At 39.3% G+C, this 26,906-nt stretch overlaps 1 protein-coding gene and 1 pseudogene across 1 annotated transcript in view; one reads left to right on the forward strand and one right to left on the reverse strand.

The window, feature by feature from the left end:
• The window catches only part of PAPPA2 (pappalysin 2), a 565,818-nt gene that overhangs the window by 471,135 nt on the left and 67,777 nt on the right, over positions 1-26,906 (reverse strand). The gene's annotated exons all lie outside the window — the stretch shown is intronic.
• On the forward strand, positions 17,715-18,544 carry LOC115863127 (small ribosomal subunit protein eS4-like; annotated as a pseudogene).

Genomic DNA, 26,906 nt, shown 5'->3' on the forward strand with positions numbered 1-26,906 from the left:
TGTCCCCTGCATCGGCAGGCGGATTCTCAACTACTGCGCCACCAGGGAAGCCCTGTATAAACATATTTTTGTTCTTGATCCTTTGGTACAAATGGTGTACTTCAAAATTATTAGTGTAAACAGGAGTGATGTTTAAGCTTGCTTTCTGTTTGTTTTTAAATATAAAATTTAAAAGATACAGCTCCTTTTCTGATTTCATAATTGCTACCCATGTATGAAATGATAGACACAGTGGGCTTTACTATCTAGTTGATAACGCTGTTCTTGAAAGGCTGGTGGGTCCACTCCTCATATACCACGTATTTTATAATACGTTAATGCTACATGACCAAGTACTGTGATCCCTAGTGCCCAAAGTTTGATTCAATGTATATAACTAAAAACATATCCATTTGTGCTCATTTTAAGTAAATAGCCCTTCCTTTGTAAGTCATGAAGTTTACTAAGATTATTGAATAATAATGGCTTATTTAGTGGTTTTTGCAGTAATGTGGTAATATGTAGTTAGTTTCCTGGTAAAGTTACTTTTTAGCAATTTTTCTTCATATATTCAGTATTTTCCTTGAAGTGTACACATAGGGGGGTGTGTGTGCTTGTGTTGGGTTTTCTCTTGTTTTTTTATGCAATCAGTAAAGAAGCCAGACATGAATGTGCGGTAAACCATTTTCACGTTGGCATGCTGGGATGTTGTTACTAAATTCCTGAAGAAGCTAAGCCTATGCACTAAAGTAAAACACACCTCTTCTGCAGCTACCAGAATCGTGAACCTTCTAATTCTAATTCTAACATTAGCCCTCACTTTTACAGGGTTTTACAGTTTTCAAAGGGCTCTTAAATGCACGGCATCTTCTGGTGGACCCTTACCAATGTATAATCTTGAATCTAAGGTGCAACATCCTTTTCTTGCACGTTCCAGCATGTTAGCAGAAAAGCTGCCCAAAGAACACAAAAACAAATACTAAGAATTCAAAACTGAAAGAAAGAATGAAACAGATTATTCATTTCAACCTTGGCTTTAACAAAGCAGGTACAATTATATATGGGGAGAGCAGCCAAATATGTTCATTTATTTATTAAATAATCATCATCTAGATTAGTCTAAAGCAGCAGGAATCGTCATCTCATCACACATAAGAAGGGTGACCTCACTGGACAGTGCATGTAGTTGATCGGCATAACAACAAAGAAAAAGGCCAGGAGAAAACGAGTTTTGGAAATTGACATAGACTCCTAGAATATGACCAGATTATGATATAAATAATGAGATTTCACGTTTAACTCAATGGAGCTTAAATTTCCATGCAACCTCCAAGGGCAAAGTTGTGGCAGAAGTAGAAGATAAGACAATAGAAAAAAAAAATTCTGTGACTTGACCTCAAACTTTAAAGGCAGTTAAGAACTGGTACCTAGAATTCACTGCAGTTGGAGCTATGGCTTATAAAGACTGCTGTGATTTTTTTTTGAGCTAGGTCTACTAATGCAGCATTACAACCAACCAATGCAATTCTTCATCTGCCCCTGAGAGAACTGCCTAATTTGAACGATACTCTTTGAACCAGTGGTCATAGGGAATCTGGTATGTGCAGGGGGATTCAGCAAAATACAGAGATTTCCGTTGCCTTCAATGAAAATACCATCTTGTTGAGGAGATAAAGCAATCACACATTTAAAACTAAACAAAAGGGCTTCCCTGGTGGCGCAGTGGTTGAGAGTCTGCCTGCCAATGCAGGGGACACGGGTTCGAGCCCTCGTCTGGGAGGATCCCACATGCCACGGAGCAACTGGGCCCGTGAGCCACAACTACTGAGCCTGCGTGTCTGGAGCCTGTGCTCCAGAGGCCGCGACAGTGAGAGGCCCGCACACCGTGACGAAGAGTGGCCCCTGCTCACCGCAACTGGAGAAAGCCCTCGCACAGAAACGAAGACCCAAACACAGCCAGAAAAAATAAAAATAAATAAAAATAAATTTTAAAAAATAAATAAATTAAATAAAACTAAAGAAAATACGACATTAAAAGTTTAAGGGAAAAACAAATTTTAAGGAAAGGGGAGTGAATTCAGAGAGTGTTCAGAAAAGCTCCAAGGGACTTGATCTGGGTCTTGTAGGGCATCTGGACTGAGATGGACAAACAAAAGGCGAGGAAGGACTTTGAGTCAAATCGGAGCAAATGTGCAGAGGTGGAACATGCAGTGGGCACGTGGAGAACATTAAGTAAACCATGGAGTGGACACTGAGGCTTATTTTTCAACTAATGGTGAAAATATAAAGAACAGATGTCTTCTAAGTAGTTCCTATTCCTCTACCAGCTACAGCATGAAACTCTGAAGGCTGGGTGTATTCAAAGTCCCCAAAGCTTGAAGCATCCTCATTCCTTCATGGAACTGCGAGCAATGGCTGGGACAATATAAACAACAAACAAGCTATACAGCATGTCAATAATTTCTGAGTTCTTTCTAATAAACAGTACAGAAGGGAGAAAATATTGTAACTGCATCCCATTCTACAGTCCACTTAAGAAGAAAAATGGGTGATGGTAGCAACGAGGACAATGTTGTGATGGTGATGAGGATGATGATGATGATACTTAGAATTTACTGAGTGTTTATAATATCTCAGGATTTGTGTTTTCCCTCCATTATTTCACTTTATCCTCACAGAAGCTTCAGGACTATTTTGGTAACAAGTAATGTAAAACTGGCTCAAAATAGCTTAGCATTAAAGGGAATTAATTGTCTGGCATAACTGGAAAGCCCAGGGGTAGATATTCTTGGCTTCAGAAATAGCTGAATCCAGGGGACCAGATAATGTTGTCAGGATTCTGTCACTGTTTTCGTTTCTCAGATCTCTTTTACTCTGACTGTGGCTTCATTTGCAGCTAGTCACTCTTGGTATACCTGGGGAGACTGACTGCCTCCATACTTATTCTTAGAGGTCAAAAGAAGCAGACCTGGGCTTCCCTGGTGGCGCAGTGGTTGAGAGTCCGCCTGCCGATGCTAGGGGACGCGGGTTCGTGCCCCGGTCTGGGAGGATCCCACGTGCCGCGGAGCGGCTGGGCCCATGAGCCATGGCCGCTGGGCTTGTGCGTCCGGAGCCTGTGCTCCGCGGCGGGAGGGGCCACAGCGGTGAGAGGCCCGTGTGCAGCAAAAAAAAAAAAAAAGAAGAAGCAGACCTTCGTCTCTTGTTCACTCCCTCCCTCTTGCTCTTCCTGCCCTCTCCCTCTCCTTCTCTCCATCATGGAAGGCTTTGGATGGCCCTGCTGAGTCATGTGCACAACACTCAGAACAAAGGCTCCAAGGGCCTTGAGTCCTGCAGCTAGCCCTTTCCACCAGAGATGGGCAGGTAATGGGATTGACAGACCCGTGGCACCATATGAGTCAGGGAGAGCCGTTCCTTGTGGAAAGCAAGCTGCCCGGCAAATGTCCACTACAGGTAAATACCAACATTATCCCTATTTGGCAATGAGAAAATTGAGGCCTTGGCTGGTTGAGTTTGGAACCAGGCTTTGGAATTAAGACTGCCCGTTGTTAAACCAATGGCTGTTAAGCTGAGAAACCTTTGAAAAGGACTGGGCCTGAGCCTCACCCAGATAATTAACCCAGAATCTAGGTGGTAAGAACTGGGTGGTAAGAACATTTTTTTAATCTCCTCAGGTGGTTCTAACACTAGAAATATGAGAAAGCAGCCAGTATTGAAAACCTCTGTCCTAAGCTCTAGGCTCCTGTTAATAATAAACCCCAGAATACACACAGTACTCCCTTCAGCCACCTTTATCAACCAGCTCGTAAGAATGACCTGATGCTTTACCTGCCTGTCTCCCTCACTCACCTTTATATCATCCCATCTTTACAGCTGCAGTCCCTGGTACCTCACCTGACACAGCAGGCATCCGATAAATATTTGTTAAACTGAATTGATGTAGCTCCCTGGATTTTCATGCAAACACTCATGCTGGAATGAAGGGTTCAGAGGGGGGAAAACAGTAAAACTATCTTCATGTCGTAGTAGCGATAATGATAGGAAGGAGAAAAAAGGAAAGGGTAAAGTAGTCCGTTGTCCATATTTTCTCAGTCAAAAAGAAACACAAAAATAAGGAACTCAGTAGGTAAAATTACCATGTGGCATACATTACATTTCAAGTTAACATAACCCTTCAGGGCAGCGTTTCAGCTTTCATTCTACCAGGTTCCTTAATTACAATATCCTTATTCCCCAATTAAAGGCTCATTAAGCTTGTCAACACCTTTTTAGAATATTAACTATTATATTCTTTAGAAATCTAGGCATTATTAAACCAGAATCCTTTATGAAAAAGCATATTCTAATGACTTCTTGATCTCTCATTCCATTCGATGACACCATGTTAAACAATCGCTTTAATCTGATCAAGTTTAATTTTTCTGCAGTCAAGTAACTGCCCTTCAGTTAAAAGCTTCTGTTAGAACTACACTAACATAATAGCTCTTGGTTCTGTGTTCCTTTTGGTGATTTCTGTTTTTTTCACACAAAACAACTTGCTCTCAAACTTCCATTTTACCCTGTAGAAACCTGAGCCCACGTGTTTCATCTCTATCTGGGTGTGGAGGCGGGTGCAGGATAACTTTAATTTTTCCCTACTTGGCTGTCTGCTTCCTAGAATTTCTCTATTTTCAGCTGCCCTGGGATTTCCCTTTCCATTGCACCTGCCCTGACTCTGGGCTCTACCCCAGCACTGGCCAACCTTGTGAATGTTTTATGAGACTGTCTGCAGCAGAGACCCTTGGAGCCAACCAAGAACACCTGTTGTTTCCTTGCCCTTCTCCAGACCTTCAGTGCCCACCCTCTGCTGGGCTCAGGCATTCCTTCCATCCAGAAGGTTTCTGAGGTTTGCATATCTGCATAAGCATCTAATCATCAGTCTGCTGGCGAGCTTACTTCCAGAACAATGATTGGGCACTAAAGTGTGTTTCAGGCAACTCAGCTAGGCCTTTAGGCTCAAGAAGTATTTGCCTAAAAGGACACTTTATATGAAATCCAAAGGCTTGCTGGCAATCATATCCCCTTTGGTAATATTTTTTTCCCAAAGTTCTTGTTCTTCCATTTTTATTATCAGTAACCACTAAAGAAAAACAAGGTCTGATTAGAGTCCAGGGGAAGAATGCATGTTTCTTCAGAGGAAGAATCTAGAATTTCCTTTAGGAACCTGACGTTCATGTACTCACTGCCCCTATCCCCATGACTGACACTGCCACCACTCTAGGACTTTAGACTTGGAAATTTAGGAATCTTGATCTCTTTGCTTAATTCTTTATGGACTCAAGTATTTCTTTCATCAGATAGTTTTATGTGTTAGTAGCACTTGAGTTCAGTAGGCTTTGAAGGGCCAGCATGGGAACCTCACCGTTATTTGCAGTACTGCACCTATGGGAAAATGTGTTACACATACACAAAAATAAACATGCAGCAATAGCAACCTGTCTCCTTACCTCATCTCCACACTCAGGCCCTGCCCTTAACCCTACGCAAGGCACTGGACATCCAGCAGCAGTAAGAGGAAACACAGACTCATTTGCTCACCACTCCCTACACTTTTCTTCTTAGTTCAATTTTCTTTCTCCTGAATTACATCTTTCAACAGTTCCTTCAGAAAGGTTCTTTTGTGCTAAATTCTTTCAGTTTTATTTTGTCTGAAAATGTTGTTTTGGAGGGAGAGGAGATTTTATTCTTAAAGTTTAATTTGCTATAGAATTTAGGTTAATATTTATTTTCTCTTAACAATTTGAGGATATTTTTCCACCGTCCTTTGACTCCATCAGTCTGTTGAAAAATCTCCAGCTAGTTGAACTATCATTCCTTTGTTAACTTGTCTTTTTTCTAAAGTTGCCTTTATTATATATTTTTTGTCTTTGATATTCTGCAGTTTCATTAAGATGGATCTAGATGTGTATTTGTTTTACTTATTTTGCCAAGAAACTTGTTGTGCTTCTTGAGGCTTAGGACTAATGTTTTTAATCAACGAAAAATCAATGAAAAAATTCTTTGTTTCTCTATCTTTGAATATTACCTTTCCACCATTCTCTTTATTCTTTCTTATTGAAACCCCTAGTAGATATATGTTTCATCTTCTTATATCTTCAAGGTTTCTTGATGTCTCATTTTTCCAACATTTTCTTTTTTTTTCAGCACTTTCCTGATAATTTCCTCAGATTTATCTTCTGGTATACTAATTCTCTTTTTAGCCAGCATTTTTAACCTGTCTACTAATTTCAGTGTCTACACGTTTTCATCTCTAAGAGTTTTTTTTTTTAATTAATTTATTTTATTTTTGGCTGCGTTGGGTCTTCGTTGCTGCATGCGGGCTTTCTCTAGTTGCAGTGAGCAGGGGCTACTCTTCTTTGCAGTGCACGGGCTTCTCATTGCAGTGGCTTCTCTTGTTGTGGAGCACAGGCTCTAGGCACACAGGCTTCAGTAGTTGTGGCTCGCAGGCTCTAGAGCACAGGCTCAGTAGTTGTGGCACACAGGCTTAGTTGCTCCATGGCATGTGGCACAGGGCTTGAACCTGTGTCCCCTGCATTGGCAGGCAGATTCTTAACCACTGTGCCACCAGGGAAACCTTCTAAGAGTTTTATTTATTTTTAATATGCCTATTCTTTTTCAGAATCTTATGCTTTATGATACTATTCCTTCTTTTATGTCACTTTAAGCATATATATTTGATAGTCTCCACCTAATAGTTCTATTGATGCACTGTCATTCATAAGGAATTGTTTCTCTAGTATTTGATAATTTTGGAGTATGAGCTTATCTTCATTGTGGCTTTATCTGTGGAAATCTTGCATACCCTAGGTTGAAGAAGTGTTCCTCCAGAGAGGTTTTGCATTTTCTTCTGCCAGCTGTGAGGCCCTAAATCATTTATATACTCTTCTCTCAGTTTAGGAGTTCCTAGCCAACCATTCATTTTCATAAGGTTTTTGTGTGCCCAGTGTTCAAAAGTAAGGACTGGCTATCCTTGCTTTGAAAACATTTCAATAAAGAATAAAAGTCCTTCAGCTGAAAGGTTCTCTGTAAAGAAGCCCAGTTTGGCCACTTTGTGTAGGAAGAAATTATACCTAAAGCATACAATGCCATTGGCAAGCTTCTAGTAAATTGAAATAAAACCAGATTTTTACTTTATTCAAATAGCCAAAATTAGGGCCTGAAGTTTCTGATCCTCCTACCTCTATGACTGGTCATAAAGATAAGTTATATAATTTAAATCCATCGTATCTCTGGGCAATACTACCATCTAAGTTTTTATGAGGATTAAATGGGATTGTCCATGAACAGTACTTAGCACAGTACCTGACACATAATAAGTACCCAATAAATGTTATCTATTAATTTACCATCTAATTCTCAATGAATCTTGTAATTAGGTGCTCTTTCTGATACCTTATCTGACTGTCCCTCCTCTTCTAGCAGATAATAACATCTTCCATAGTAATCTATCACATGATTGAAAGGTTTTATTCTTTATGTTTAATCACTGAGCTTCTTCTCTTCTACTGTTCCTTTGCCATTTATTGAATTTACTTGAAGAGAAGTACAAAACTAGACTCAATGCTAAAGGACTGACAGACACTGAGTATAATGGGAAAATTACTATAATTCTGGATATATCACAGCTTACTCCATTTGAAATGTCCACGTATAACACTTGCTTTTATAATAAAACTATTGTCGACTCGTATTTGGCTAATAGTCCACCATGACCCTTGGGTCTTACTGGGTCTAAACATGCCATTCCCCTTCAGTCGTTTTTTCACCACTATGTGTTTCCTCCTGGTTGATCTGCGGTAAGTGTTTACATTATGTTCCACACAAAATAAAAGACATCTTTCAGAGAACTGCTTCAGATGCCTATGAATAAGAACATCAAAAAGAGAAATCTTGCTGTACAGCAGAAACTAACACAACATTGTAAAGCAACTATACTCCAATGATAATTAATAAAAAAAAGAAATCTTTCAAATATAAAATTTCATCAGCTTGATATCACAATATTTTCTTTGCAATTATATATAACTCTCAGCAATGATGCAAGGAATGTTACTGAATTATGTATGCGTATTACATGTCGATTAAAAAAAGATATTACGGGGCATCCCTGGTGGTGCAGTGGTTGAGAGTCTGCCTGCCGATGCAGGGGACGAGGGTTCGTGCCCCGGTCTGGGAGGATGCCACGTGCCGCGGAGCGGCTGGGCCCGTGAGCCATGGCCGCTGAGCCTGCGTGTCCGGAGCCTGTGCTCCGCAACGGGAGAGGCCACAACAGTGAGAGGCCCACGTACCGCAAAAAAAAAAAAAAAAAGATATTGCTAAAATATCCACATCTTAGATGAGTGAAAAATATATAAATCATCCAGGTGTTTCAAAAGTTTTGTGTTCTTTAAGTGTTTTGCGATGACTTCTTTGAGCAATTCCTCAAGATAATTTTAATAACGTCATCTTTGTAATTAAGGCTGCATGGGACAATAGAAAGATCCCTGGCCTGGGAATTAGGTGAGATGGATTACAGCCTGTTAACTGCTGATCTTCTGTGCAGCCTCAGGCAATTGATGTGTTCTTTTTGAACCTCAGTTTCCTCTTGGTCCATACTGAACTTCGTAGCTCTGATGTTCTAAGCAGGGCTGATTTGGCCAAACTTAGTTGCATCCTGGGATTTAAAAATCTCTTCACAGGGCTTCCCTGGTGGCGCAGTGGTTGAGAGTCCGCCTGCCGATGCAGGGGACACGGGTTCGTGCCCCAGTCTGGGAAGATCCCACATGCCACAGAGCGGCTGGGCCTGTGAGCCATGGCCGCTGGGCCTGCGTGGTCCGGAGCCTGTGCTCCGCGGCGGGAGAGGCCACAGCAGTGAGAGGCCCGCGTACCGCAGGGGAAAAAAAAACAAAAAATCTCTTCACAGCCCTGTGCTCATGCAGTGTCCACTCCAGTGAGGTACTTGGGGTGCTCTCCAAGCACGCATGCAAGCTCCTTCCCTTGGCAGTCTGCATCTGAGCTGTGTCTGTGTGATACCCTTTTGATCCATAGCTGTGCTGTCTGCTTTTATGAGTCAAAAGAGTAGTTTCTGGTGTCTTTTGTAGATGTGCTTCAGATACATGGAAATGCAACATTAGCAACCTCTGTTAATAAATACCTAAAGAAAGTATCTCAGCAATTCTGATGATGAAATGGCGCAGGGTCCCAGAGATCACTTAGAAACCCTCCCTCCATAAACATCCCTCATTTTTCATGTAAGAAAACATTGCTGCAGCAGGTTAGATATGGAGTAAGACTGGAATCCAAATCACTTGTCTTGGAGAGAGTGGAATTTTCACTGAAGCACGCTACTGCTTCCAAATATACCACAGCGTCAACATCAGGGATTAGGCACTGATATAAATAGAAAATATAAAAATATGTTCACAAGGCTTTACGGTGGACAAGCAACTTACACCTCTATTATTTCAATTGAGCCTCACTGCAAATTGCAGGAAGCTGACACTTGAAAGTGTTAAGTAACTTGCCCAATGTCGCTTAGCCAGGTGGTAAAAGAGCCAGACTTAGAGGCCAACTCCTCTGATCCCGGTCTTGTATGTTTCCTGGACTTAGCCCTGCTTTCCATCAAACAGGCTGATTACCAAGGAATGAAGTAGATCTTTCCACTGCCTCTGGCTGCTGAGGGATCAACCTGAAAAGGGTTGGTCCAGTTGGCAAACTACTCCAAGCTATTCACATGTTCTAATCTACCAAGATCAACACTATAATTAAGTTTACTTTTAGGAAACTTCTGAACAGGAAACCAATCAGAAGCTAGATATTCCAGCTGATCTTTTCTTTTCTTTTTTCCTTTCTTGATTCTCTGAAATGGCTCGTTTCTAAACATTTAGTCATATTAATATGCAATTACATGAATGGGTTGTTCACACAGGCAAAATCACTAGATAAGGTATTTTTGACCCAAATTTTTTCATCAGATAATATTAACAATTCCTTATATTTACAATAAGGAGCTACAGCATAGTGGTTAAGCAGGAGAGCTCTAGTGGTCACATCAGGGTTCAAACCACGGCTCTGTAACCTCGTCACAGTTTTTGTTCATATAATGGAGATAAAATTGTCGCACATACCTCATAAAGTCATTAAGAGAATTAAATGTTGTAATACCTATAAAGGGCTTAACATTGTACCAAGCACACAGTAAGCACACAATAATGCCAGGTATTATTATTATTATTTATACAGTGGGGTGTCATATTATTCTTATTTTACAAACTGAGATTCAGAGAGGTTAGTGATTTTCCTAAAGTCACAAAGTTTTAAGCGGCTTTATGGGAATTAAGTTGCTAAAGCCTTATTAAACTCTAATTCGAAAAGATACATGCACCCCAGGGTTCATAGCAGCACTATTTATAATAGCCAAGATATGGAAGTGCCCGTCAACAGACAAATGGATTAAGAATGTGATGTATATGTACAGTGGAATATAACTGAGCCATAACAAAATGAACTTCTGCCATTCTTAGCTACATGGATGGACCTAGAAAATATCATGCTTAGTGAAATAAGTCAGACAGAGAAAGACAAGTGTTGGATGAGATCACATATGTGGAATCTAAAAAATACAACAAACTAGTGAATAAAACAAAAAAGAAGCAGACTCACAGATACAGAGAACGAACTAGTGGTTACCAGCTGTGGGGGGGGAGGGGCAATCTCGGGGTGAAGGAGTGGGAGGTATAAGCTATTGGATGTAAGATAGATTCAAGGATGTATAGTACGATGCGGGGAATATAGTCAATGTTTTGTAACAACTAAATGGAAAGTAACCTTTAAAAATTGTATAAAAATTTGTTTAAATTATACAAATAAAAAATTTTAAATAAGAATTAAAAAATAAGAATAATACAAATGAACATATATGCCGAACAGAAACAGACTCACATCCAAAGAAAACAAACTAGTGGTGACCAAAGGTGAGAAGGATGGGGGAGGAGCAAATTAGGGGTATGGGATTAAGAGACACACACTATTATGTATAAAATACATAAGCAATAAGGATATATTGCAGCACAGGGACTTATAGCCATTACCTTGTAATAACTTTTAATGGAGTATAATCTGTAAAAATACTGAATCACTATGCTGTAGTGATTACCTGAACCTAATATTGTAAATCAACTATACTTCAATAAAAAATAAAAATTAAAAAAAACTTATTAAAGATGAATTCACATCAGGCTGAGAGCAAAAACAAGAATGGGGGAGAGAAGAAGAGAAATGATAGATTGGCTGGGTGGCAGGGACCCCTGAACGACCGCATGACAGAGCTCTGAGCTGAATGCTGCCAACTTCATACTTTTGCTATATTTAATAAGTGACCAGTCTGTGCCGCCCTGCTTTACCTGAAGTGACTTGGTTTTCCCTCAAAGCACGACAACCACAGAAGAATCAGATCAAACAGAATGACACATTTATTAAGATAGCCTCTAGGCGAAAGGCCAGTTGTGTCTAAGCCTCTACCGTGTGACATAAATCTGTTTAAATTTGAGAGCACACCAGTCATGTGGGCACAAACTTCTTTTCTTAAGGGTCAGGAATACTCTTAGCTGACAGTAAGAAAAAAGTCCACTGAATTATCAACTAAACTACCAATGGCATTGTTGTTGTCCTTTTAATTTTCAATCCATCTTGGACTGGTCAGTACTTTGTTCAACAAGTCTACTGTTGCTGGTTTAACAACAATGTCAAACAATGTACTATGGAAGTATCTAAACCCTTATTCTCAATTTCTGTTCTTATCTCTTTACAGAGCAGTAAGAAACAGTTTGTGTACTGACACATACTTCTAACATTTTGAGAAGCATTGGCATAAATAAAAGGACAGTTGTTATCAAGTTCATGAGAAATTCAGAAGTGATCCCAGGGTTAATTTGGAGGCTCCATGTCATTAAAAAAGACCCAGGTTTTTTTTTTATTATCCCATTTTGCCAGCCACAGGGTATTGGTTTCTATCCTCAGGCTTGTAATCTAATGGCCAAAAGCTCTCTGAGGCCCAGACAGCACCTCCTCACTCAACATCATTCAAAGCAGGAAGAGAAGAATGAGAGCAAAGGGGCTTTCACCTCATGTGGTTCTGTATTCACTCAAAGAGGAGTATCTTGTCTAGAAGGTCTAGAAGCACCCCCCAAAGATCCCCCAGCTCATCCAGAACTTCCCCTATACCCAACATGCAAAGAAGAATAGGATCTCTGTGGTTGAATGAGGCCAACAAGGGTCCCGTCCCTTGAGGCTCCACAGCACATCGCCACATGAACAAAGCCAGGGACTCTGGCAAGGAAGAAACAGGAATGGCTGTTAGGTGAGAAAAGAAGTGCCTGCCACAGAAACCTTAGCTCTGTCCAGACCACAGGAGGCTTAAAGAAGTCTGCCCTCAGGGAAAACGTGGCTTTCTGCAAGGATAAAGTAGGTGCTCAACTTTTTTAACGTGATATACCTTCTTATCCTCTAGAAACTTCTGGAATTCAGAAACAACCAGAAGGCAGATCTCCCATCCATTACCTCCTGAGCTGATTTTTTTTTTAACTTCATAAGTCTCCTTTTCCTTGTTTTTAAAAGGGGCTTATAACAGGACTTTCCTCAGGGATGCGTTATGAGGATTTTAAAAGTTAATAGAAAGCACTTAGAAAAGGTCTTGGCATGTGGCAAGCTCTAAATAAACCTCACCTTACTGTTATTGCTAAGTGATTACTGAGGCTAACTGTGAGTTTCTACATAACCCGGGGTCAGTGTTAGAAAACCCTGAGGGCTTGAGAGTTTGGAGACACGTAGGGCAGTTTCTGGGGCTCGTTTCACATGAACACGTGATAAGGAAGGACTGAGCTCGCAGAGGGAAATGTTATGGGCAAACATGTGACTTCTGAAAGAAGAATATCAAGGTACTCACTCTGAATCAGCAGAAACTCAGGAGACCCAAATTTGTCTTAGAGTCCAGCAAAACCCAGTGTGAAATTACAGGCCCTTACAGAGTCTTGCTTCCCCTAAGTCACTTTGGGGGCTTATTTGAAGAAGTTCCGCGAAGAGCTGTGGAGCACTAGAGCTGTGATCTGCCCTTAGCGGTGGTGCTGAGGTTGTGACGCTGTGCTGTCTACTGGCCAATGAGCTATTCCAGGAAGGAAGAAATCCTGGAATGGCCCAGAGGACCTTGCAAACGCTGTTGACAGGAACAACTGGGAGTTACCACAGCCAGCAGAAAATGCTGCCTGGTGTTACTGCATGCAACGATATAGGGTGGAATGGTCACCAGGATCTGGGGCTATTGGCCTCTCCTATCACTGAGGGCCATAGACTACAAATTTCTAAAAGACAGTTCTGGAAACTGCCAATGGAACCGACTCTTATTATTCAAAGCAGCAGACCCTAGGTTGGAACTGGAGATCTTGTCGCTCAGAAAGTCTTGCCCTCCTCACCATCAGTTCAGGGGATTGAAGTGGTGGTAATTAAATAGCAAACTGTAGAGGGAACAGCGTGGGCTCGGAGTCAAAAGACCTGGACCTGAGTTCTGTATTTTTCATTCTGTGACCTTGCTTAAGTCCCTTAATCCTCTGTGCTTCAGAGTATTTAATAGATTAATATATATATGAAAATGCTTTATAACATATAAAGTACCAAGAAAATTAAAAACATTGTAATCACTATTTTTTCAGTATGTTCTTAAATGAAGAGCAAGATTAACAATTTTTCACAAGAGAAACTGAAGGGAATAGAGCCCTAGAAAAACTGAGTGGGGTCCCAAGCCAGTTTTAGAGACCCTTAACAGGAGCCTAGCTGAAAGTTCAGGTGAGGTTTGGAGAATGAGAGCCTCACTAATGACTAGGATCAGATTCAACTTTGTGATCTCAAGTCCTTGAGCTTCTGCATAGATGTGGTACGAGTTTTCAGTTGCTTAATGGGCTTGAAATCCCATTTTGTTTCAAATGGAAAATTACCTGAATGTTTCCTGAAGAGGGTTTTTTAGAAAAAAAAACCCAAAAACTTAAGCATAACATATCTGTGGTTGATCTTCTGTCAGTATAGTCCCTTCCAAAGTTCCCTGGGGAAACCAGAAGGCAGCAATGCTCCAGCAGCTGGGAGAGAAGGACACATTACAAAATGTGATCACAGCTGCTGTGTTGAGTCAGGATGCCCTTTTGAGATGTGCAGACTGGTGCTTCTGTGAGGGCAGCCGTGCTCTGCACCCTCACCACTAGTCTGGAGGATTTCCTGCACACATCCAAGTAGTGACACTACCTACTTCCTTGGGCACCGTCTTCTGTTTTGGAAACTAGTGGTGCTTCTGAAAGACTCCATCTGCCTATCCACTTTGAGTTTCCACTGCACTGGCATCTGGGATTCAAAACTATTCAATCTACTGACAACGGAGTCTTTCTTTAAAAAGAGAGAAAGAGAGAAAGAAAAAGAAAAACAACCACTCAAGAATCCAAACACTATCTAAAATGAAACAGAGAAACAGCATTCTTTCTGTCCTGTTTTTAAATAGATCTTTCCACGCCCCACGTGTATATGCTATAATTAGAAAGTGTGTTGTAGAAAGGGTGTTATGATCACCCTCTAAAAATCTTGTTTTGTAATACTGACTTTACCATATGATATTAATTTGGGGAAAGAAAAAACAGGAGAGCAGCTACAGCACAAAGAGGTCTACAATGCAGTGCTATGGAGTATCAGAGGTAAAAGGAATAGCTAAAATAATAATAATAATGTCTATTAATGTTTCTAGTCATGAAAGTGATGAAATTTAGTTTAAGTCCACATTGACTCTTCTCCAGACTATTGCAATAGACTGAATTGATTATCCCATTCTTTCCCTCCTCTGATTCAATCTCCAGAAATCATTGTCCTGAATCCCAAGTCTGCTCGTGCCCTTGTTCTGGTCAGAATCATTTTTGTAGATGCTCACCACCTACAGAACTAAGGACTGCTCCCAAATTTGGAATCCAAGCCACCTTCAGTCATTTTCTTCAGAGGTGATACTGCCTGCCCCAGGATGTGTTTGAAAATCTTTGGGGATTCTTTTCAGTGGTCAAAATGCCATGCAGCACTGATGGCTTTTAGAAGGCTGGGACCAGAGATGCACACTCCCTAAGATGACAAAGACCCATCCACCTCAAAAAACCAGTAGCATACCCACTGAGAAACTCTGAGACTAACTTTTCAAATTCCCCAACTTTATTTTCTACTCCTTCCTTTGTCATATCCAACTCTGCAGCCACCTTGACTAGTCCCATCTCTAACCTCAATTGGTGTACCCACAGTGGTCTCTAGTCTGAAATGTCCTTCCCAACTCAATGATCTTTGCCATTCTCAATCTTTCAAAACCCAGAATAAACTATTCCCATCGTACAATCAACATCAATTTCTCCATTTCTGTGGTCCCACATCACTTTGCTTATACCTCTACACTTACTGTATTCTGCCTTATATTATTGCCATTTTTATTACTCTATCTCCACTACCAGATAATACATTTCTGGAGGACAGGACCTGCCTTATTCAGCTTTATATACCTTGAACACTAAACACTGACTTAGTGTCTGGTACGTAGTAGATTTGTTGAATTTAATTGAATTACACTCATTATCTGTGAATATTTTTTTCTGTCAAATGTATGTGAGGACATTCTAAATTTTTTAAACTACTAGTGGATTTAACATGTAAAGTCTTATTTTATTAGTTCTTCCTAGGCAAAAAACTGTTTGAATAACTTGAAAAAAAATGGTTGGTTTCCTGCCCCTGTAATTGCGACAGGGTTAAATCCTTTTAAAAGAAAGAGCCAAAAGGATTTAGTCTCTCAAAAGTCACAAGGAAAAGGAAAATATATTTTTCTGTGTGTTACCCACTGAGATCTTTGTGTACACATACCTCCCCAAATGACTAAACTTTACAAATTTATTTGACTTTAATTCAACTTTCCAAAAAAGAAAGAAAATTTTTTTAAGTCACCTTTGGACTGGGATGAAACGTGGAAAATTTCAACTCAAAGTCAGATTTTTTCTTTTTTTTCTAGGAAGCTGTGAGCAAATAAAAACGAGGTTTGGTGGTAGCATTTTACCCATCTACCATAGACGGGTCACTGCCAGCACGATACTTGTTGATGAGACATTTGGCAAAAGGCCTGCTGCAGAAATACAGTCTGTGACTTTATTTTGCTGGAGATTTCATCTGTGAGGATTTTCTTTTCCAGTTACAAAGTTCTCCCAAGAGGGACATAGCTTCTTTTTGGAAACCTGTGAAATGTTGGCAAGTCTTGCCCTGTTTACCATGGAAATTTGTACTTGGATGGAATTACAGTGTATGACCTGGTACAAACATAGATGGACGTCTGATGCCTGCTATTTTCTCTTCATATTGATTTGAAAATTATAAGTCATAGAATCAGATCAAGTAACTTTGATCTTTCCAGTTCATTCGTTCACCGTGGCATACAGTCATACCTGTATAGACTTGAGAATAGATTGGCAGATGACAGAACATATGTTACTATTAAAATTTACGGGATTGGTTCTAATTAAACTACAAAGGGTTGCCTGAAAAGGGAGTAGACTATTTGTAAGCATGGATGATTTAATATTGGCTTATCCATTGTTTTTTTCTTAGGAAGTTCTAAAATATCATATGGCTTCAAAATTGCATTGATTGGTTATATTGTTTTTAATGAGAAAGAAAAAAATGAACTAGCTTTGCCTGTAAACAGAAATTATCTGCTTTCCTCTAAATAACTGTTTAAAGCATCTGGCCCAGAATTGTGTAAGAAATTTGTTTTTATGTCTTTGGGAAATAGTTAACAGTCCCACTCAGGACCTCATCACTTCTTGCCAGGATTACTGCCATAGTTTCTAACTTGATCCTAGACCACGGTTCTCGCACCCCACCCTCAATCTATTTGCCACACTCCTATTGGCACTGTCATTCAAAAATCAGATCTGATCACCCCCAATCCAGTGGTTAAAACCCTTCAAAGGTTTTAGGAGTGCTTTTAGGAGAGAGTGCCAAATTAGCACGGCATGCAAAGCTCTAGCCTCGCCTTCCCCCTCGCCTCACACTGCTCTCACTCGATAGTCCACTGTATACATGTCACTCTCTAAGTTTTCACTCAGGTGTGCCTCTCTGCCTTTGAACCAGCCGCTCCCAAGCATATAACGTCACCTCTGGAACTCCCTGCTCTATCCATGGCTTGCTCCTATTCATCTTACAGCTTACGTGTTACTTCCTCCAGAAACCAACCCAAATTTTCTCATCTAGCCAGGGTGATGCCCACGAGTGTTCCAGTAACACTTGTGCTTATCTCCAGAATGGCAGCTATCACACCACATTGTATTTTAATAGCATGGAAATTCCAAGAGACCACATTTTATCCAGAGCCTAACAAATATCCTGGCATGTAGATGGTACTCAATAGAAACTGATCAAATTGTGAATGAACAAGAGGAGAATGAAGGAAAAAAATGTTGAGGTTTACATTATACTTGTTTTTCTGGTTATACTTTGAGACACTGATAGTCTTGAATTTGCCATTTTGAAAGGATCTCAATGATCAGAAATTATTTTTTCTCTTTTTACCACTTTGAGAAAACGATGTAAATTTAAGAACCAAGTTGACTTCAAAGAAAGTTTAGGCAAGCTAAAAAGGATTGAAGAATGCTCTTTTCATGGCTAGGACAGCCATGACTCATGATCCCAAGAAACATCTATAGCATGTAACAACTCCAAAGCATTGGATGCTGATAAACTGACCAATGTGTTCGTTCCTCGTCCATCTACCAGTCCCCACAAGCCTGAGAGAATGTCTCCCCCTCATCATTTTCTAAGGAACAGACCTAAGTATGCTCTGACAGGAAATGAAGCAAAGATCTGCATGCAACAGTTCATTAAGACTGGTGGCAAGGTCCAAGCTGATATAACCTACCCTGCTGGTTTAGGAGATTTCATCAGCCTTAACAAGACCAGAGAGCATTTCCGTCTCTCTATGACACCAAGGGTCACTTTGCTGTTCATTGTAGTACACCTAAGGAAGCTAAGTACAAGTCGCACAAAGTGAGAAAGATCTTTGCGGGCACAAAAGGAATCCCTCATCTGGTAACTCATGATGCTCATACCACCTGCTACCCTGATCTCCTCATTAAGGTGAATGACACCATTCAGACTGATTTGGAGACTAACAAGATTACCCATTTCATCAGGTTTAACACTGGTAACCTGTATATGGTGACCAGAGGTGCTAACCTGGGAAGAACTGGTGTGATCACCAACAGAAAGAGACCTCCTGGTTCTTTTGATATGGTTCATGTGAAAGATGCCAAAGGCAACAGCTTTGCCTCCTGGCTCGCCAACATTTTTGTTATTGGTAAAGGCAACAAACCACAGATTATCTCTTCCCCAAGGAAAAGGGATCCACCTCACCACTGCTGAAGAGAGAGAAATAAGAGACTGGCAGCCAAATAGGGTGAAATCAGCTCTAGGTTATGTGATTGAAAAGGTCTTTGTACTTAACTGAAGAGTATATGGCATTATTATTATTATTTTTTTTTTTTTTTTGCTGTACACGGGCCTCTCACCGTTGTGGTCTCTCCCGTTGCGGAGCACAGGCTCCGGACGCGCAGGCCCAGTGGCCATGGCTCACGGGCCCAGCTGCTCCACGGCATGTGAGATCTTCCCAAACCGGGGCACGAACCCGTGTCCCCTGCATCGACAGGCGGACTCTCAACCACTGCGCCACCAGGGAAGCCCTATATGGCATGATTAAAAAACAAAAATAAGAATGGCACAAACAATTTAAGAACTTAATATTAATTATTAATACAATCATCATTCAAATGATTTTGTGACCCTTTGCACTGTGTACATTATATTGACCAACCCCGAGCATCTAAAATAAAAATGTCAACTTTACTTTGTGATAAATAAATTGCCTTTAGTTATTCCATAGATAGTGGCAACTATCAGGATAAAATCATTTTAAATTCACTTGAATATAAAACAATTAACATAAGTGATCTTCTTTAGCATTTTTGGTAAAAAGTATTTTATTAACTTGAAAAAGCAATAGGGTTTACAAATCCCCCTCAGAATTGAAACAATCTGCTTGCAGGATCTGTGACTTTTCCACTTGTTTTGTTTCATTCCTGCATATGCATTGACAGTTCAAAAGCTCAGTCTTTAATTCTAGTGGCAATAAATTCAACGCCAGTCCAGAACTTGTACTACCTGACATCTTCCACCCAGTCTCCAAGGGATCAAAGCAGTGTTTGAAATCAGCCTTCTATGTAAAAAAAAAAAAAATCTACAGTGTGATATGAAATGCTAGAATGCTACAGTGTGATATGAAATGCTAGAATTTCTAGCCCCCAAAATACATCCCTCCCCACCTCCTGCCCTTACCAGTCAATATCTGAAACTACTTTACCAAACAGAAACACACGGTATGAGGGAATAGTCTTAAGATGTCAAAGAGATTATTCACTGATTTAAATTCACACTGCCTATTATGTTTCCCTTTTTGCCTTATTTGCCAGGAGGCTCGGAGCCAAATTTATTATTCAGTTGTAGTAAAACTTTTCTATTTCCTGCTTCTGTTAGAAGTCCCATCCCCTTTTCTATATTTTATAGATTAATGTACCCTCAAAAAATCATATGTTGAAGCCCTAATCCCCCAGTGTGGCTAAATTTGGAAATAAGGGCTTCTAAGGAAGTAATTAAGGTTAAATGAGATCATAAGGGTGGGGCCCTGATCCTACAGGAGTAGTATCTTTACAAGAAGAGACACTAGAGAGCTGGCTACTCTCCTTCTCTCTCCCTCCCTGCATACACACCAAGGACATGTGAGGACACTGCAAGAAGGCAGCCAGGAAGAGAGCTCTCACCAAAAACCAAATGAGCTAGGACCTTGATCGTGGACTTCTAGCCTCCAGAACTATGAGAAAATTTCTGTTGGTTAAGCCACCCACTCTACAGTTATGCCCAAGCTGACTATTACATACACGATACATGTCTTCTCTTGTTATCTCTTTACTGCTTACCTGGCACCCAGTCTCTCATCTCTGGTCACCATAAACTCTGCTATGCTGCATCTCCTGTCACCCACCTACCAGTTACGAAAACTTTGAAAAAATATTTCATAAACTGAATGAAATTAAGAAAGATAGTAACTCAGCACAATAATTCGGAGTCTACCCTCAAACTATACATGCAACCTTAAAATTAACCTTGTCTATTGCTTTCCTAAGAGTGACCTCTATAATTTTATAAAAAGCAAAGATGACTTTTTTCTTATTATACTTTAGTGTCCAGTTTTATAAGTGATGCTTCTGTAAAACTGGCAAAATTAACAAGCATGATACTGTGGCTTAATTTCATGGGATGGTGTGTCCTTATTGAACACAGAAACCACCTTACTCCTACCCTATTTTCTTTTCATGTTTTTCCATTTTTTCTAATGTTTAATGTGATCCACAACCCTGCCCCACCCCTCCATTCTCAAGCCTCTCCCTCCCAACACACACTGTCAGCAAATGATCTCAGTATTGCCTATTTCTTTGATATCATTCAGCTTAACTTGTGAAAACTGTCTTCTTCTCATAAGACATACGCCAGATAGCCAGACTGTAAGCATTATAAACTACAAGCTCTTCTAAAGGAAGTACAGAAGTTTAGAGCTACAACAGGCTAGTAGTGTTTGATTAATAGTTTTTGTGTCAAGAAAAACAAAAATCATTAAGATAATAAGTTTCCACTATAGCTCACATGCTTAAAACTTTCTTTAAAAATTCTCCTTGTAGGGGCTTCCCTGGTGGCGCAGTAGTTAAGAATCCACCTAACAATGCAGGGGACACAGGTTCGAGCCCTGGTCTGGGAAGATCCCACATGCTGCGGAGCAACTAAGCCCGTGAGCCACAACTACTGAGCCTGAGCTCTAGAGCCCGTGAGCCACAACTACTGAGCCCGCATGCCACAACTACTGAAGCCCACACGCCTAGAGCCCATCCTCCACAACGAGAAGCAACTGCAATGAGAAGCCCACACACTGCAACAAAGAGTAGCCCCCACTCACCACAACCAGAGAAAAGCTTGTGCAGCAACGAAGACCCAATGCCGCAAAAAATAAATAAATAAATAAATAAATAAAAATAAAGTTCCCTTTAAAAAAAAAAAGAAAAAATGGCCACTCTCCTACACCACTCACAGCATAGCATTTCTTGAGAACAATTTAGCATTATTTATTAAAAAAAAAAAATTCTCCTTGTAAGTTAAAATGTCCTGTATTTGCATTGAATGAAAAATTGTATTACTGGAATATTTGAGAAAAATCCATTGAGACATTTTTTTCCTTAGGTGTGGAAGCAAGGAAATAATATTAAATTTTTCAAAATTCAGTTATTTTTACAAAAACAACTGAAAAGTTGTTGAACTTTGTTGATTCCCATGTGGATAGACTTCAGTGTGAGGTAATTTTCGTGAAACACAGGAAAAGTAATAAACTAAAGTTGAATGTGATTTGAAAATACTTTATGAGCAACTAAAAAAAATTCTTAAAGCTCTCTTGGATAAGCTTGTCAAGATTAGCCTCTTGGCATTTAGAAATTGAATAAAGTTAAATGACTCAAGATGTAATAGTGCCCAAATAGAGAATGATTATTTCCACTTAGCTGTGAAGCATGGATACAAGTGTTCCTCTATACAGGGTATTAGAAAAGACCATTGGTCAGGAAAGTGAGCACCAGATATCACTTCTTTAAGAATTAAAGTACTTAGTGTTTTCTAGAAATGTCCCAGAAGAGCTTACCAGGCCTGACATTCACAGTCATCGACTCTCCCATACAGATCTTCTTAGTTTTCTACCCGACAGTCCTATCACAGAACCTAATCTCCAGAGAAACTGAACCCCTCCCTGACAGCACTATCTAATGTCTTCTACCCAATTTATGCCCTATATCACCTTGCTCTTTTCTTCATAATACTTATCACTGTCTGAAGGTATCTAATTTATTTGTTTACCATCTGTTCCTTGTCTCTCAGAATGAAAGCCTCATGAGAACAAAGATTTTTCCTTGTTTAGTGCTGACTATCCAGGGTCTAGGACAGTGTTTGTCACATAGTAGGTACTCTATAAATATTTATGGAATGAATGAATGAATGGATGAAATTTTTATTTCCCATAAACATCTGAACTTCACTGCTTCTGTGTCTCGGCATATAAATTTTCCTCCATCTAGAACGCCTGTACTCTCCTTCCACTCTACACCTTCACGGTCCAATTAAAATTTTATAGCATCTAGGCCTGTGTGGGAATTAACAATGTGCAAGCTTCAGCTCCCTTCAAAGAGCGGAGGATATTTAAGGGATCAGCCTGTGACGTGTTCTTTTCACACACACAGGCACACAAGTGCACAGGCACACACATACATACACACAAACTAGCACAGTATCACTCAGTAAGCATTTATTACATTAATTAATGAGACTAGTTCACCATTCAAGTTCTAAATGTGATTTCATCTTAGCTAGAAATATAACAAGAAAAGTGGACCCATCACTTGGTTAGTGCTGTGGCATGGCAGGAGAAATATATCAATTACTTGTGTTCAGTTCACACAGAAACAGCAAGGGTGGCAAAATTCTGATGTAAATTCAGATCATTAGTTAATAAACTTTTGCTCAGTTGTCCCCTGCCAGGCTCCTGGGACATATCCAGGACTCCCTACGGCATTCCATGAGTGTTTGGAAAGAGAGAAGGAAAGAAGAAAAAACAGAATCTTCCCAAATCTACATAAATCTTCAGGGGCCTCCTGTCCATGGGTTTATGTCAGGGTGACCTCTGTTTTGCCCTGCTTGGAGAATCCACCTTGAATGGGTCAGTCGTGGTTTATGAAGGCAGAAAGAGAAATGCATTTGCTCATCTCTTGGACTGAAGGATTTTAGTACCAGGTCAGTCATTCTAGTCCCACTTATTTTTCCAACCACCAAATTCTCTTTTCTCATCCCTATCCCTCCACGCACTCAGTGTCTAACAGCCTATTGAGTAATAAGTTCTTTCAACTACACTCTAAGAATTCTCATGACTTGTAATAACAGCGAGTCCTCTGACTATAAAAAGGTCAATGTTTAATCTCGTCTTTTTCTCTGTGTTACTTCTATGCACATTCTTTGCCTTATAACACAAAAGCATGTCCTTTTTATTTCAAGTTGCTATGTAAGATCTGCGGCTGGGTCTAGAGGTGAATGCAATCTGCAGATGATAGCATGGTTGGTGCATTTATTTTGTTTTTTTTTTTGACAAGTGTGAAAGGTGAGTTACAAACTGGCCAATGATCCCCAAGGTTCATTTTGTGATACCTATGTTGTAATACCCCAAAAGGTATCTAAAAACTCTTAAAACTAAATTAATTTGGATTTACCTTTAAATTTCTGAAATAAATATGGAACAATAGCATTCCTTGACACAAAACATAACAAAAGTTGCTGTATCTTCCAACAGATTAGGAACTGTTTATTGTTCTCAGAGACAGACTCAGTCCATTTCATGAATATTGTTCGGTTACTTAGCACCGAGTTTAAATGTTTTCTGATGATAATAAATGAATTTGTGTTTGTTGCATTCAAAGTCACTGTATTTTAAAATATTCACTCTCCTTTAAGCCCTTGGTTAGAAAGCTGATGCGTGGAAAGGTTACAGAGGCAACTGTTAGGAGCTGCGTCCTTACCTCCAGGCTTCAGGCTGCCTTGCAAACATTAAACAGTACAAGAGTTACCTTGTAGTCAAGGAAGAGAGAGCCATATCCAGTGACACTAATCCATTCTACTGATGATGGTTAAGAGTGAGACATGACTATGGCCTGCTCACAAGACTGTCTTTAAAAATGGTTTAAAACAGGGGTTCCGCGGCCTGTTAGGAACTGGGCGCACAGCAGGAGGCGAGCGGCCGATAAATTTCATCTGTGGCTCCTCACAGCTCCCCATTGCTCACATTACCCCTCACACCCCGCTGTTCGTGGAAAAATTGTCTTTCCCGAAACTGGCCCTGGTGCCAAAAACGTTGGGGACCGCTGTTTTAAAACATCATATACAAATTGGAACATGAATTAGAAGAAGAGATAGGGAAAGGTTATTTGCACAGCCTGAGCCAACTGCACGTACACAGAGCTGGAAAGTATTTTGCTTAGTACCAGTGCACTCAACACAAATAACATTTAGTACTTTTTCATGATATTTAGAACTTATTACGTACTATTTATTTAGTACTTAGTATCTGCCAGGAATTGTTCAAAGTCATTTAACATATTAATCCTTTAAACCTCCTGGGAGATAGTAGAAGGTAGCTACTTTTATTGTTTTCAACATTTTACAAATGAAGAAACACACACAAAGAGAATAAGCAACTTGCCCCAATGCACAGGGGTTGCATTGCTACAGACAACCTCAAAGAGGCAGCAGACTAATCTAGATCAGTACAGACTAATGTTACCAAAAAGGGTACAATACCTTCATCATCACTAGAGGAAGACATTCCACAGTTACCAAAATAAGAAGCCATGTAAAACCATGCAGAAAAAAATCATGCGTTTGTTATGGACAAATCAAATTACCAAGAAACTTGGTAAATACTATAATGACGGATTTTCCTCAATTATATTTAAGAGGGAGTTAGATATAACCCTCTTAGCATGTCAGCTGCAAACAGGTATGCAAGAAAGAAAATGAACAAATATCAAGTAACGCCATCAGGCATCATTGAACAAATGTCACAATGATCATGAAGGTACTAGAGGTGTTTTGAAGAATCTTCAATTATTCCTTCAAGTCATTCATCTCTTAAGAATAATGGACTACCTCCAAGTCCAGCACAAAACCTCCTTCAGAAAATGTGAGAGGCTATAGCTACATAGCGATAGCTATATCAGCTACTTAGCTGTAATGGCTATAGCTACGTGGCTATAGCTACGTAACTATAGCTATATCAGTTACTTAGCTATAATGTAGGTCAGAGTTCCGTTACGGGTTAATTGCTTTCTTCATTTTTGTACGCGAGTTAAGGAAAATGAATGAAAGGAAACACTTGCCTTATGAGATACAGGTTTGATGTTATACTCAATGAAATGATCACAGGAAAGGCACCATTTCTAATCTATTCAATTTCTTAGCAGATCACTTGGACAACTATATAGCCTTAACTAAAAATCCTGTTTGGCACATAAGAACTACAAATATATCATTAATACTGATTAATTTTTTAAAAGGAAAATACAAAAGTAAAAATTGAATTAAACCTGCCAATGAAAAAATAAATGATATAAACATATTTAATCATCTAGAAGCAATATTAAGACACTTGGAGATATGCAGAACATTTAACCATAATTTCAAATAACTCCTTTGTCCATGGCCCATGAGTTGCTAATGAATATTACATTTAATGCCTAACGACAGATGAATGGATAAAGAAGATGTGGTATATATATACAATGGAATGTTACTCAGCCATAAAAAAGAATGAAATAATACCATCTGCAACAGCATGGGTAGACCTAGAGATTATCATACTAAGTGAAGTTAAGTCAGAAAGAGAAAAACAAATACTGTATAATATCACTTATATGTGGAATCTAAAATATAACACAAATGAACATATCTACAAAACAGAAACGGACTCACAGATACAGAGAACAGATTTGTGGTTGCCAAGGGGGAGGAGAGATGGGGGAGGGAAAGATTGGGAGTTTGGGATTAGCAGATGCAAACTATTATATATATAATGGATAAGCAACATGTCCTACTGTATAGCACAGGGAACTATATTCAATAGCCTGTGATAAACCATAATGGAAAAGAATATGAAAAAGAATATATATATATGTATAACTAAGTCACTTTGCTACATAGCAGAAATTAACACAACATTGTAAATCAACTATACTTCAATAAATTCTTTTAATTACATGTCTTCCTTATTTTTAATAAATTCATAAACTTAAAAGTTCAGCAACATAATGTTTTAGCATTTACTAACTTGCTCATGCCAGTGATTATATAAACTAATAAAATTATAAAAACAACAAGTTTTTTATTAGTATTAAAATCCATTAAGATAATACACCATTATTCTGACATACATTTCTTTATAAAAATAATTTATAAGTAATAATAATGCTGAATTATATGATATTATAGCTAGGACAGGAGGGAGGGACAATACAGTCAGATTAAGCTGCCTGAACTAAAAATGTTATGTTATAAAATCTTTCTGAGGAAATAATGTATTTCATTCATTCATTCATTCAACAAATATTTATTGAGTACCTATAAAACAGTAAAACATATGCTGTACTACAACTTTTGACAAATATTAATATATTAATTTATTATATTTTTTATGCACATAGTCTAAGTATGATAAACATTGTTCTTCTTAGATATATTTAATAAATTCAATGATGAGACTCTTGAAAAAATTCCATATAGTTCTCCCAAAAATGTTGTCTCTGGGACCAATTTTTTTTCTGTAAAAAACACACAGTAAAAGATTTGGGGCAATGGGCCACATCAACAATTCCTTACTCCCAAATATTTCAAAGAAAAACATTACTGTGCTATACTTGAACATTTGCTCTGTGAGATTTCTTTTTCAAAATAGATTTTTTACATATTGAAAAAGGATAAAAAGACAGGCTAGACATTGCATCCTTTGAGACTTTTGAGTAGTTCCACTGTAGAATTAAACCTTGAGACTCTAAGCCTTCTTGCTCTGCCTTCCACTTGATAAATCCTTTTCCACTTTGGGACCTTTGCACTTGCATTCCCTCTGCCAGATATTCCTTCCCCTGATTATGTCCATGGCTTTGTTACTCACTGCACTCAGGTCCTTG

The sequence above is a fragment of the Globicephala melas genome, chromosome 1 (genome assembly GCF_963455315.2).
Source record: "Globicephala melas chromosome 1, mGloMel1.2, whole genome shotgun sequence".
Taxonomy (NCBI): Eukaryota; Metazoa; Chordata; class Mammalia; order Artiodactyla; family Delphinidae; genus Globicephala; species Globicephala melas.